Source organism: Triturus cristatus, chromosome 7 (assembly GCF_964204655.1).
Source record: "Triturus cristatus chromosome 7, aTriCri1.1, whole genome shotgun sequence".
Taxonomy (NCBI): Eukaryota; Metazoa; Chordata; class Amphibia; order Caudata; family Salamandridae; genus Triturus; species Triturus cristatus.
Genome location: NC_140590.1, coordinates 1,323,066,595 through 1,323,079,363, shown reverse-complemented (window position 1 = coordinate 1,323,079,363; position 12,769 = coordinate 1,323,066,595). Strand labels below are relative to the sequence as shown.

General features: G+C 44.6%; 1 protein-coding gene across 3 annotated transcripts in view; it reads right to left on the bottom strand.

Moving 5' to 3' along the window:
* Nucleotides 1-5,493: 5,493 nt before the first annotated feature.
* Nucleotides 5,494-12,769, bottom strand: part of LOC146811957 (uncharacterized) — a 1,438,216-nt gene continuing 1,430,940 nt past the window's right edge. For all 3 annotated transcript variants that reach the window (XM_085618932.1, XM_085618934.1, XM_085618935.1), the window contains one exon: nucleotides 5,494-6,297. The gene's annotated coding sequence lies outside the window, so the exon portion shown is untranslated. The remainder of the gene's footprint in view (nucleotides 6,298-12,769) is intronic.

Sequence of the window (12,769 nt, the reverse complement as noted above, 5' to 3'; positions counted from 1 at the left end):
ATATCTAAAAACAGGCCTAAGGGTCCTATTGGCTTTATGGCCAAAGGCTGGGCATTTAAACACCTGTAAATACAGTAACAAGACTGTTAGTGTCCTGGGCAAACAGGCTTCTGGTGCAGGAGAGGTGCAATCCAATCTCAAGGGTCACAGTAAGATATGAGATGTAAAAGGGCACACAAACACAGTACCTTGCATTTAGGGCAGCAAAGCCCTGGCGGGATACGGAGTGTGAATGAAAAGGTAGTGGCCCTGCCCTCTTCCAGGCAATGACAGACAAGGACGGGCCCACGCCTTGGCCCAGGCTTTGCCCAGGCACGGCCAGCGACGCAGGAATCCTGCGGCGAATTGTGCGTGAAACTAATGTCCTCCTGGCCTCTCCTCCTGGGCAGAGTATCCTGGGACAGGTAGTCCCTTAGGGCGGCAATAGCAGGCAAACGACCTGCAACGTGGGAGTCCTCTGGCGCTTTTGAGCGTGAAGCTAGCATCCTGGACACTTCTCCTAGGCAGAGAATCCTGGGACAGGTAGTCCCTTAGGGTGGCAGTAGCAGGCAAACGACCCACAGGAGTCAGCCTGAGGGGCAATTGTTGGCCCAAGTAGTGATGGGATTTATGCCCTGCTGTCACTGGGCCGGCAGCGGAGCCACACCATGGGTTTCCAGCTGGTCCTCATGCCACCTAGAAGCAGGCGGGCGGGCACACAGCACGAGACAAACTCCTCAGAACTCACACCTGTTGATGGCTTCAGGTACCCCCAAAGAAGCAGGGTGCAGCTTGTTTTAAAGCCAGTTCCAATAACTGTCCCCCTAAAAACACATTATATACTTTTAGTTGCTCGAACAAACAGAGGAGCCCTCCAAACCAGCACTCCTCCTGAAAGACCCTGCTTGAAGAGACAGAAGCTGCCCATCTCCTTGTCTCGTCCAGCCATCAACTTTCCTTCAGTGCGTGAGTGATGAACAGAGGGGCTAAGGAGAGCCTGCTCTGCTGCCTGTCTGCAGATTGCAGCACACACGCAAGGGTCCTCACTTTCCTTCTCATGTAGGAGGAGGGCGTGAGTTCCCTTCTTCCTCAAACAGCTCTTGGTCTGCGACCCTCGAGCTCACTAGCTGTGCAGCCTGCCCCGCTGCAACCCTCCTATCCCAGACAGTCAGACTGTGGCTAGTCTGCACGTATCAAAAGTTGAGGTGTCCCTTGCATGTTTGTTTCCAGAGGGGTCTGCTGTGGCAGAGGTCCCGTTGGTCTTACTGGCTGAGGGAGGGGCTGTCTGTGCCTTCCTTCATGGGTGCCAGCATCTACATGGAGAGGTTTTTCTCTGTCGGAGCAGTGATCCCTGGACTCTGACAACTGCTCACGTCGACAGAATCAAAATGAGTGTTCAACCTTCCGAATTACCTTGCTCAGGTAATTTGGGAATTCCCAGGTCTCAAATCGTTTACCAAGATCTCTATTTACAAATTACTGTAAACTGGACAAAGTTGCTTGACAGAATGCTAGAATGTCTCAAATTAGCTATAACTATGCTATGGTTGTCCATTACCCTAGATTATCCATAACCCTGCACTCAGTGGGATTAAACCTGGGTGGAGTTCACGGAGTTTCACGTAGCAGAACTCCGCGAAGTGCAAAAAGAACTCTGCCACGCTACACGGAGCTCCACAAGCGGCGGAGTGCATTAGATAAATGCCATTCGCCGTGATTTTCAGCGCCGGGTGTTTGTTCGCACTGTGCAAACATCGCAAACATCACCATGCACAGCACAAGTGGGCTCTCGAGTAGATTTTTTACTTGAGCAGCAGCTTTCTCAATGCGAATGTACGGTTTCTCAATCTGAGTGGTCGCGTATGCATACGCGGCCACTCGCACTGAGCAATCTGACTGCCCGCATTGAGAAATCTCGCAAACGAGGAAATATCTTGGCAGGAGGTGGATTTTCCCCGCTCACGCTCGCAAACTGTAGGAAAAAACCTTAGGGAACGGAGTTTTTCAGAACTACGCAAGCTCCTTGTAATGCAGAGTGTGGAAAACTCCGCAAACTCAGTCAGCGGAGCGGAGTTCACTACCCAGGCTTAAGTGGGATGCAGATCAGTGGGGTTAGGCCCAAGTGACCAGGAATCTGTGAAAATAAAGTCACCCAAAGCCCCATCACTCAAAAATGAACAGGGAGCAATGTATTCTTCTACAGACAGGTCCTATTGCCTGAGATTCTATAAAAGTGCTAGGCCTAATCTGGCCTCGAGGATAACGGCGTCTTGTAGACACGCCTGACGAAGTACAAATTATTGGTTCAAAGAGGATAGATTTACCAGGGGCAAGAAAAGAGCAAGTTTCCTTTAAAGTATAATGCCTTTCAAATGGGATAATGTGCACGTCCCTGAGCTATTACAGAGCAGACGAAGGTCTGACAGCAAATAGCTAAGCTATGTGTACTGGGAGTCAGAGGACAGACTGCCTCAGCAGGGACAGCACACCCGATGTTGGGTAGTGGAGAACTCCAAGAGTGGATGAGAGCCCAAGTTACCATGCAGATGTCCGTGTATGGCAGTGTGTGGATTTATAACCCCCAATCAACCAGATACCTACATGCATGTTCTCTTAAACACAATAGCTGGAAAAACTCAAGCTGAAGTGGAACGAACATGATGGTGCACTATTCAGAGTGTCCTCTTAAAGACCCAATTCACTTGCGGAACATGGCAGAAAATTTCAAACATGGACATGGTGGCACAGTTTTTGTTCTCTTGTGCAGCCGTCCTTACAATTACACCCTGTGCACGTCCTGAAGGGTGGTCTGTATTGTAAAACCTATGGTTCTAAGAAAATCCTCCACATATCTTTCGCTCAAACATTTCTATTGTAAACTGCACAGATGTTCCTAGTATTGATGGTCTGTACATGGCCAACCTATGTCCAAGCATCAATAATGTCTAGATTGTCAAATAGAGAGTGGGTGGCTGTATGTTCAAAATGTCTCATGGGGTAACAGTCAGCCACATCTAGCATCTCTAGATGCTTTCTCAGAACTGATGGGATATCAATTAAATGTGATGGAGATCAATCTTCACACTAACTTGTTTTACATGAGCCAACATTTTTGTGGCATATCACTATAACAAGCAATAAGCCACACATATGCCAATGAAAACCTTTTGCTGGACCTTTCTTTGCTTCTTTTGTTTCACCACTACAAACTGACATATTCCTTGTAGGCATTTCCAGCTACCATGTAACATTGTGCAGAAGGACTACACCCCTTGATGGGAGTTGTTTATTTTGTATTACTATATATATAAGTACATTCAATTATTAATGAATCTCATGTTATTGGTGATAGTAGTATAGTTAACAACAATATCATAATAATGTTTATCATATAAATATGGACATGCCAATCATCACAAAATGTTATAACTACAGGTGTGGGCCGGTCGGTAGTGGCTAAATCAATTAAAGTTGATAATGCTGTCACTATAAAGTAAGGCAGAACAATGGCTGATAATTCTCTTAAGTTGGTTGATGGCAGGTCAAAGAACAATAATTATTCAACTAGATTCAACCTACTAATTACAGAGAGAGATTATCATCCTATTTAGCCCAAGCTTTAAGATTGAGGGGATGAAGTATACTTTTGTTGTGAACTGCTATGGGTTTTGGGGTGCAAAATAATTGCACACAAGAACATAAAAATGAAGAAGAAGAAGAAATTCTTTATTGTATAGTTAATTAAAACCTTTACAATATACCAAGACATAAAAATATGTTTCCTTCACATGCCATAATAGAATTAATATACACGATAAACAATAAATAAAAAATAAAAAATTTAAAAACTAGAGGAATTGTTAAATTATGGATGTGGCATATATTATTCTTTTGTTAAATTCCCGAAATAGGATAAAAATTTAATTAGGTGACAAATTAATTGTGGGTCCTTTGAGTCCAGACTTTTTAGTATTGCTGATCTGCAGGTGCAGATACCACTTTCATTGAACTTCCTCTTGAGCAAATCCCGGCGGTGGCATTCTAACGCCGGGCAAATGCATATTATATGTATAAAATCCTGTGCTAACGCTCCACATAGGTTACAGTCTTTTGGGCCGGGGGTCTTCCAAATAGGTTGATCAGCATTGGATGGCAGTTTCCCCATGCGCAGCTCCAGGTACTTGGTTTTTAAATGGGGGGGGGGGAAAGCAAGGCCCAGGTACGCCGCTGGCTCCGACCTCATGTAGGATTGTAAAACCATCCATGCGTGCGTGCGCCGACTTAGGGTTGCTTTGTCACCAATCAATGAATGCGATTTTGCAGCTTTTTTCATAATCATCTGGAATGATTTCAGAGGTAGTTTCCGTTGCCAGAGATCAGCCATCTTGGTTATTTTCAAAGAGGCGTTTAGGTACTTTGCGTACTGTGATGTTTGGTCGTTTTGCAGGGCTTCCCAGAGTGCCACGTTTATTTCTAGGTCACGACTTAGCCAAATTTTATACCAAAATGTAATTGTCTCATATCTTTTGCAGAGTGTTTGGTGTTGTAATCCGAACTCTAGGCGTACCTGTGCTGGTGAGGCATCGCATGGCAAGCGGAATACTCTTTTGTACACTCGTGTTTGGATTTTATCTAAGATTTGTGCACTATTTCCATGGTGGACCACGCTTCCATAGGCAATAGTTGGTAATAATTTTGCTTTCATGACTGCAAGCAGTGGAGTAAACAGTGGGCCTTTTAACTGTTTTGATATACTGCCGAATGCAAACAGCATAAAAATGAAGGGCACATTAAGAGTGGTCTTCAACCACCCCTTCTGTGTCCACGTTCTATCTGAGAAGGCCCAAGGAGGGAGCATTGTTGGACCTCTTAGCTTCCTGCATAGGGAATTTCCTCTCCACTTACCATTTGATAGCTGTAATCAGGATTTAAATGTGAAGAATGCACATTTGTCCCTAGACTTCATTTAAAAAAAGTAGCAGAATGGCCTATGGTCACAGGATCTTGTATTTTATTTCGAGGTCTCTCAGACCACGCACCAGAGGAAATACAGCTCGGACTACCAAACATGGGGTGCAAGGAATCTGGTGCTTCAATACCTAGTGGCTTAAGAAGGAGTCCCTAGTAACCACCTCCGGACAGATATGTGGGACTACCTTGACCTCAATTAACATGCGGTAGAAGCCCTTGTCAGCCTCTGGGAGGCCTTTAAAATGGTGATCCATGGTCGTTCATTTGCAGCAGTACGTTGCCTAGAAGAACGAGAGAGGGAAAAAGAAATCACTTTACTAGGAACCCAGATTCTTAACTTAGGACTCTACCACCTTAGTACCCATGAGCCCAGGACCGACTAGGTACAGTGTCTCACTTGCCCTCCTGCTCACTCACAGAGGAACAAATGATTAGACACCCCAGAACACAACACTACTGACTCTCTCAGGAATCGCGGTTGCAAGAAACACCCTTTCACTCAGTCTTGTACTTCTCCACAATAAGATCTGACAGAGACACGAACAAGTTTAAAATCTTTATTTTAACTAACGTGCTCTAATATGCAGTGTATGTGGCACAATAAGCAGAAAAATGCATAACACAAAAGCGGTCAGCATAGCAAGTAGTCCGTAAATCATGAAAGGAGCTGTCATTATAAAAAGACAGTTTAGCCTAATCTCCCTCCCCTTGCATAGAAGCAGAATTGATATATATCACAAGATATCTGGGCTTTATCTGCAGACCTCATACCTCAGTCTATAGATGCTAGATCTACATCATAAGTGCTGCCCTGCTCTTCCCACTGGAAAGGTCCCTCTCCAAGTGTCTGCTACCTATTTGTGTATTCCAATCCGACCAAAGTACATATTCCCAAACAAAATATGCATTGGTATGTTTTGTCTAGGTGCTAGGGCCTGACCAGAACAGAATACCAAGGGGCATTGTTGCTCACAATGTTTAGAATAAATCCCAGGAACCTGCAGAGTGGAACACAGTGATAGGTTCTCATGTGAAAACGTCAAAAGAAGCATTCACAAAATAAACTTTTGTAGTAACGTGCTCAAAGCAGAGGACAATCTGCAATATGCTCATGCCAACTTTGAGAAGACGACAATGCCCCCATGAGCCATGTGACAAAATATCTGTGGCTTTTTATATACATATTCACAAAGATAAGTTGTATATCGTCATAATTTTTTCAGGTACGCTGACTCTTTTGTTCTGTCATTTTACCATCATAGACTTCATGATTCTCTATTTTGAAGGATGGGATCTTCTGCAGTACTGGTGTACTCAGCATTTCAAAGGTCAGGTAGAAATTGACATCTGTAGAAAGAATGGAAAAGTAATTATTTCGCATGAAGTCACTGTCCATTGAGTTTCATAAGACTATTTATAACAATACCTTATTGCAAGAGTGAAAATGGTAAACACAAGGAGATTATGGACAATGAGCTAAAGAACAATGATGGATTCAACCCAGATCTGTGACTGGGGGGTGAGTGTCTGAAAAGTTTCAGCACTCCTTCCATCATCTCCTTGTGTTTGCTTTGTTCGCCCTAAGTTGGCAGGGTATGCCCAAACGTGGGTCCCTTGCTCACTTCAGCACTGGATTCATGCTAGCCCGGCTGATGAGGAGTGTTACCTCGAAACCAGTCCCAGGATGCTTGTTTCCGATCCACGGAAGACCAGGTTTGGTAGTTTGGGCTGGACTGTTCCCATGAGGCTCAGGGTCAAGTCTGATTTGAATATGGCTGGGTCTGAACTGGAGTGGTGAAGTGAGCTAAAGAACGATGATGGATTAAACCCAGACCTGTGACTTGGGGTGAGCGGATGAAAAGTTTCAGGACTCCATCCAGCATCTCCATGTGTTTACATTGATTGCCCTAAGTTGGCAGTGTATGCGCAGATGTGTGTCCCATGCTCACTTTGCCATTTGATTCAAGCTAGCCTGGCTGATGAGGGGTGTTACCCTGAAACCGGTCCCAGGATGCTTGTTTCTGGTCCATGGAAGACCTGGCTTGGCAGTTTGGGCTGGAGGGTTCCCATGAGGCACAGGGTCAAATCTGATTTGCATATGGCTGGGTCTGAACTTGGGTGGCGAAGTGAGCTAAAGAACGATCATGGATTCAACCCACATCTGTGACTGGGGGTGAGTGTCTGAATAGTTTCAGCACTCTGTCCATCTCCTTGAGTTTACAAGAGTGAAAATGGTGCCATATGAGCCATCAATGTTTCCTGGCTACTGATAAAACTAAAGATGTGGGCCTGTTTACAAATCAGTTGGGTATTCTGATCTGTGCATAATCCCCTGTTTAGGCACAGTCGGAATTACAAGTTGGAGGTACTTGACGTATCAGTAAATTATCAGATGCATTAAATACCTCAACCTTCGTTAAGTTTCAGAAGTACAAAACTGCTGTAATTTAATGGAGGATTAGAATACAGTATTTACCATATCATGCGGATTTTGGTGGGTTAAACACCTAAATCCGCAAGTCATTCCCCAAAACTCATAATAGGTGCGATTTAGTGGACCTAATAAATTACGTAGCTTGTGGTATTGTTATTTATCAAGTAAGATGAATATCACCTATAGTCGTATTTAGGGCCTAAGAGCACTAGAGCTACTACACATGTATACACTTTCATTACTCTTGCATCCATTTCACTTCTCCAGTATTCAGTACAGATCACTTGGCATCAAATACTGGGAAGTGTTGACAGTTTAGGCCTCACAAAGCATAGGTGAAAGCCAATATAGCTGATTCTGCTCCAGTCGACCACCCTTTGGAAGATGCTACTCTTTTATGTTTTGATAATGGGCAGATCATAATCAATGGTGGTGCCTTTAGAAGTTTTCTTGCCATGCACAACTCCATCACTGGCTCCCATGAAAGCGCATTAATAATTGGCACTGTGGTCCAACAGCACTGGGGATCCTTACTGTGGGAGTTAGTACTAACACTGGGGAGGGATGCACTCCTGACTCTAAAAGAGGGTGCAGCTGACCCATTGACTCTCACGAAAGATGCCCTTGTGCAGACGTTTGTTTTCACACCTGAAGAGTACTAATCAATAACAATCCTAGGTTGAGCTTGTAGACATCCTTATGAAAGCATTGGAGAGCTGGGTGAAAGACAATACAATCACTACTTATGATGAGCTTTATAATCTGATCATGAATAAGCACATCATAAGTAACTGTCATTCAGAGTTATACCAGCATTTAGTGGATGCCAAGTTGCCTGGTCAGAAGTCCCAGCTTGGTAAGGCAGTTGACCTGTAGGTGTGCATTAAGGTGTCCAAAGAATTCCAGGAGTTGACCCTAAGTAAGTAGATTCAGCCCCCTTTCAAGGGAAGAGGGGAGCAACAATGATAAATACAAGGCGTTCACAAATCCCCCAAATGTCTGTTGAAGAGGGCAAGTCCTGTGCCTGGTTCAAACCCAAGTGGGGAGAAAGCTTGTGACCCCATGAATGCTGAGTGTGCTTGGACTATCACAAGCCAGGAGAAAAGAGACATAGTCTGTTCCAAGAAGTCTCCCACTGGTGGACATTACCAAGGGGTTGCAAGTGTAAGAATTGAGGTGAAAGTTTGCCATGGGGAAACCAGGGGTTGGACTGAAGCCACCTAATCTCTGTAGGTCTGGTGGATGTAGAAACACTGGTGCCTTACCTTCCAACATGGTGAAGTACAGGAAATGGGCAATGATCAATGGGGCCAAGGTAGGGCTTTGAGGCATACAGGAGCAAGAATGACAACAGTGGTGGACTGGCTCATTTTCCAAGAGCAGATTATCGCATATACTCTCCATTGGGTAGTCAACACTGACAATGAGGGGATGTTTCATCCCATGACAATGGTCACCTTAGAGTAGGGAGGGGTACTGGTCTAGAGAAGGTAGCTGTGAGCCCAGCCATCCCAGTGCAGTGTCAGCTAGGAAAAGACCGAGAAACCTCTGCTTTTGCTGAGGTGTTAAGGAGGATTCCTGCAGAAATGTTAGGTCTGCCTGAGTGGGTGTGTGAGGCCATAAGCCACAGAACACCTGTCAGGGAAGTCAAGGGAGCCTTAAGTCCGGAATAATAGCCTGTATTTCCACAACAAAGAGGAGGGAAAGAGGCATGGAAAACCAGTTTCAAACTTTCCAAGGCCCAGAAGGAATCTGACCCTCTGGGGAGGATATTGAACATAAAGGGGAAGACTCTTTCTTACAAGACCTGCTAGAACTCTTGGAGTTGCATGAAGCAGGAGGACCCTCCAGAGAGAAATTCTGTCAAGCACAGAGAACCTTTGAAGGCCTTCTTCACCAGGCTGTAATCCAGGATCAGGGAAATACCAGTGGAACCCATAGGATCTACTGGGAGGAAGGTGTTTTGTACATTGATGCTAGGGATCCAAAGCTTTGGGCAATCAGGGGATTGATAGTCTCACAACACTACAGGACCTTCCTCTTAAACATAACCTATGGTATTTCCTTGGCTAGGGATTTCGGGCTGACCAAAATCTGTGACAGGTTGGCAAACCCCTTTTACTGCCCCAGATGTTTCAAAAGGTGAAGGAGTTCTGTCACTCCTGCACCACCTGTCAAGCTAGTGACAAGGCAGGAAGGCAAACCGAGGCTCCCTTAATGCTACTATCTTTGGTTGGGACTCCTTTTATGAGGGTGAAGATTGACATTGTCAATCCCTTGGACCCTAAAACTGCTTCAGGGAACAGGTTCATCCTGATGGTGGTCGACCATGCCACTGGGTACCCTGAAGCCACATCTCTGAGGATGGTGACTGCGTCCTTGGTGGCCGGGCCTTTGTTGGTGGTATCTTTACCAGAGTAGTGTTTCTCAAAGAAATTCTCTCAGACAGAGGGACAAACGTTATGCCCGTGTACTTGAACGCTATGAGTGTGGGTTGACTTATAAGTTCACCAACTTCTTATCACCGTCAAACCAATGGTTGTGTGAAGGGATTGAATACGTCCTTAAATGGTATGATCATGGAGTTGTCTGAGGAACGAACCCCAAGTGGAAAGTGGGATGTCCTACTCCCATGTCTGTCCTATTCCAATGTCTTTAATATGCCTACAGGGAGGTACCACAAAAGGGATTTGGCTTCAGCCCCTTTGAACTTTCATATGGGCACACTATCAGAGGTCCCTTTGGTCTTGTAGAAGAAGGCTGGGAGAAACTTCTGAAGAAACAAGTTGTAGCTGACTACATGAAGAGGGCTAACAAGAACTTATAGCACAACTAGGAGCTTACCAATCACTGGTATGACCAAAGTGCAACCTTGGTAGAATGCCAGCCAGGGCAAACCTGTTGCTTGTGGAGCCTGTGGCTCCCATTGCCATCCAGGACAAATGGACTGAGTCCTACATGGAACTGGAAGAGATAGTTGAGGTCATCTACCTGGTAGGCCTTGGTAGCCCTACACACCTCGAGTGCTAGAGGCACTCTTGTGGTATGACACCCTGTGATGACCTTTGACTGCCATTATTTTAATTGACTTTAGTGTATTATTTTATCCTAACCTGAATGTACAATGTCCTGCATATGCCTTGCTTCTGTTAAAAGTTCTTGTAATCTTGCAGTCTTTCAGTGGGAGCTGTCACGGAGTAGAACAGCCTTGCTAAGAACAGAACGTGTGGGATGTGCATTTGAAAGCATGAGAGTGAGTGAGGTGTGGAAGGTACTTTTTGGTTTCAAAGTGCAGTGTTATGAGCAGTGGTGCACAAATATGCTCTGTGTTGTACATTGAGAGACGAAGTATGTGATGCTGTAAGCAGTGGTGCACAAATATGCATTGTGTTGTACATTGGTAGTATTATGAAGTTCTTACTATTGGCTTTGACATGGCCTCATGTCATCCTGAATTCTGATTCTGCCTGGCTTGAGCTTTATCTGCGCGCACAGCAACCTGAAGCGGTTTCTTAACAGGGCGGATATGACCATGGCCACTGATGGAAGGAGAAAGTGAGTCTACCCCAACCACCTCTTCCACAATTGTAGGAAGCTAGCTCTCTATATACTATACCAAAGTACGGTACAGTGTGCACAGAGTCCAGTGGAACCCCAAAGGTAGGCAGAGGTAAAAGTAGATAGCACCTTACTCTCTATTTGTGGTAGTGAGGTCGAGCAGTAGGGCTGTATCAGAGGGTAGTGGTAAGCATTTGTTGTACACACTCAATCAGCAAATTATGCCACACACTCAAGTGTAGAGCCACCGTGTGGGAGCTGTATTATAAGAAAGGCGAAGCAAGACATTTTGGCATCACAAACAGGATACGAAAAGAAAATGAAAAGGGGAAGATGCACTCTAAAATGCCTAAGTTTTCATTTGCAGAGTCCCCGATGCCAACTGAAGTATTTGAGAGGGAGATTGCCTCTCTTAAAGAGGGAAAACAACCTGGTATTTCAGACAAAAATAGTGGTGTCATTTTGAATGCATTGCTTAGCATGTATCAAAATATGAACATTTGGAAAAACAATGTAGTGAACTGAAAAGAGAGTTAGCTGACGCTCAGTTTGAAAACAAGTCTTTGAAAAAAGAGTTAAACATGTACCAAGCTCTGAAGCCGTTTGTTTTGCCAGGCTGTTCAGATGGCCAGGATGAGTCATTCATGAAAAATGTGAACTTAGAGATGCTGCGAGTTAATCTGCAGGTTTCACAGGAGGTTTTAATTAATTCTTTTGAATATGTTATTCAGTCAGAAATGAGTTTGAACCGAGAAAATATACACCTGCTATTTTGACAAAAGAAAGGCATCAATGTGCGTTTGAATCTGCACAACAGACTGTGCAGTGTGTTTTAAACATGTGGTCAATTCAGAAAGGTGACATTACATGTTGTGTGCCAGGTCAGGAGCAGTGTGCTACTTTTAGTAATTGTGAAAAACAAGGAAAGAAGAGTATGCTTTAGACTTGTGCACTCTAATATTGTCAAGTGCTGGAGAATATTTTGCTGGCACTGTGACAGACACTGGGCAGATGACACTAAGACATAATGTGATTTTGACTTTTGAATTTTCTCAAATGCAGTGAGAAGAAGCAAATGTGATTAAATGGCACATGCAGACAGAAACTGCAGTTTTGCATGAACAGTTGGTGCAGGTCCCAATAGAAAGTCCAGGGGTGGTGCCTGAGACACAGGATTCCCCAGTGAAGTGGCAAATTTTACTGCAAAGTGCAGCTACTGTGTATGCTCATGGTCCTATACATTCACTAGACAGAACCTTTAATTCCCTTACAGATGAAAAGGCTAAAATCTTGGAGACAGAGGTGGTGACACACGATTCAGGTTTGGTGTGCATGACTAAGTGCAAGCACCTAGGAGAGAAAGACCATACAAACAGGTGGGCAGAGAATGAAAGGATGCATATCCCCCTAGACTTACTTAGAACTGAGGTTCTTATGTGTCAGTATGCACAGCGCAGACCAGTCCCATAAAAGGTGAGGGGTGAGTTGAAGAAAGGAAAACTACCAGAGCAGACAGAGCTGATGGATTGCCTTGGGCTTATGCCAATTGATAAAGGATGCACATATTCAGCAGTGAGTGGAAAAATAGTCAGGAAGGAGACTGCCCCAGCCCTTCTTACTCTGCAGGGAAACGGAGAGTTTCACTCCAACACCAAGAATTCAGAGGCCAAAGTGTGGGTAGAATTCTCAGGTAATTCCCCAGAGCCAGCAGAGAACCGTGCAGACTGAAGTTATAATATTGTGCCTGCAGACCCAAAACAGAGAAAGGAAAACGTGCGCTTTTTGAAAAATATTTTTTGCAAGAAGAGTGATGCTTGTTTCTATTAC